This window comes from Seriola lalandi, unplaced genomic scaffold, assembly GCF_002814215.2.
Source record: "Seriola lalandi dorsalis isolate HSWRI2012SDOR001 ecotype SW California unplaced genomic scaffold, Sedor1 jcf7180002001273, whole genome shotgun sequence".
In the NCBI taxonomy this organism is placed as follows: Eukaryota; Metazoa; Chordata; class Actinopteri; order Carangiformes; family Carangidae; genus Seriola; species Seriola lalandi.
Genome location: NW_019471932.1, coordinates 1 through 1,802, shown reverse-complemented (window position 1 = coordinate 1,802; position 1,802 = coordinate 1). Strand labels below are relative to the sequence as shown.

At 41.0% G+C, this 1,802-nt stretch overlaps 1 long non-coding RNA gene across 1 annotated transcript; it reads left to right on the top strand.

Moving 5' to 3' along the window:
* The first annotated feature begins 49 nt into the window (after positions 1 to 49).
* On the top strand, positions 50 to 1,800 carry LOC147820100 (uncharacterized). The gene is made up of 2 exons (XR_015437822.1): positions 50 to 369; positions 791 to 1,800. It is a non-coding gene; the product is annotated as an uncharacterized LOC147820100 (long non-coding RNA).
* The last annotated feature ends 2 nt before the right edge of the window (positions 1,801 to 1,802 follow it).

Sequence of the window (1,802 nt, the reverse complement as noted above, 5' to 3'; positions counted from 1 at the left end):
TGTCCCCTGGGTGCCTTCCTATGGAGATATTCCAGGCATGTCCAACTGGGAGGAGACTGCAGGGTAGACCCACACTCACTGGAGGGATTACATATCCCATGTGGAAATAGTTAAATTGACAAAAATGGGAGAGTTCTGTGTACAAATTCACACTAATCATTAATGTGTACAGCTTTGTTTAAATTTCGTAAAAGAAGCTTGGAAAATGAAAAGATAATGCTGTGTTTTCTTGTTGGTTGGATCAGCAGCCCAGGTGATATCAATACTTTTACCAAACACTGCTAACGTTCCTTATAACAACTGTAAAATGTTTGTGTTTACTTTGCAGGATGGACTTGAATTTAGCTTTTCAGGAGAGTGCCAAAATAAGTAAGTGTGTGACAGCTAATCATTTAGTCAATATGGAAGTGTTTATTTTCTTTTATTTATGTGGAAAAGGTGCTCACAGAATCATTCTTTTTATCATTTGTAATAACAGTGAATAGGAAACTGTATTTAAAGTGCAGTCATGACTATGAGCAGCCGTGGAGTCTGTGGTGTAGGCATGGTTTGAATAGTTTTCCATATGACCTACAATACCAAGTGGAAAGGGGGGCACAGATATTTTCTATGGTTTCCATGAACAGGGAACCAGTGAGTGTTAAGATGCCAGATACAAGATCTTGTATCAGTATATCAATGCCTTCATGAGAAATGTATATGTAATTGTATTTATTTGACATAATCACAGTGTTTCTGCCTTGAAATATGTGCTTGAAAGTCTAATTTCCCTTTTCTGCTTTTATTATAGGCAAAAGGACCAGAAAAACCCCTGCCAAAAACCAGACGTATCTGCTGCAGAAGATGTAGTGGAGCAGGTGGCTGACAGTACCACACAGAATCTTGACACCACTAATTCTGACATGGATGGATGCGGGGGCTTGGCTGTTGGACATGCTGTTGAAAATGCATCTGTCCTGGGATGGGTGATTGGCCCGTTGTGTCAGTCATTCAAGTCGAAGATGGCCAGCTTCACAGAGATTGTCATGAGTCCTGTTAAACTCTTCAGAGCTACTAGTCCTCCACCGTCCATGGACTATCCAGACAAAGTCACAGAGTGTGAGCCACAGGCCGATGGAAAATCTGATGTTGAACCAAATAATATGTTTCAGCCAGTTAGAAGCTCACAGATTGAGAATGGGGATCAAAAGGCTGAAGATAATAAGCAGAGGATTAGTGATGTAGAACGTGCACAAGACTCAAATACTGATGTTCTTAAATATTCTAAAAAACTTGTGTTTGACATGGAGTCAACACACAGCTCTGAACAGACAGATGAATGTGGAATAACTCAGAGGGAAAAAAACTCACCTGATTCTGTGCCTTTGCAAGACAGTCCCTCACGCAGTATCGTCCCTAAACAAGTTTCAAGCTCTTTTGGGTCAGTTATGAGGTCCTCTATACTGTTACAGCCCTATCACAATTTAAGTGCCTCACATGATTTCAAGTTGAAGAGTCCCAGTGCAGTGGAGGAGCAAGGCAAGCAGACTGTCCGTCTGACAACACTGCCAAGAAAACGTACAGGAAATAGATCAAAATTAAAGAAAGTTATTTCTAAGCCTCTTATATCTGAAGTGAAAAAGGAAGAGTCTGACCCAGAGATCAGTGAGGAGCAGTTTTCTCAGAGGAACTCAGGCAAATCAAACAAAGCCAAGTCAAGTGATGCTGGCAAAACTAAGTCGTTGTCTTCAGTCTGTTACACAGACTGTCTTCAGCCTAATGGTGGTGGTGGTGGTGGTGATGATGATGATGATGATGATGAT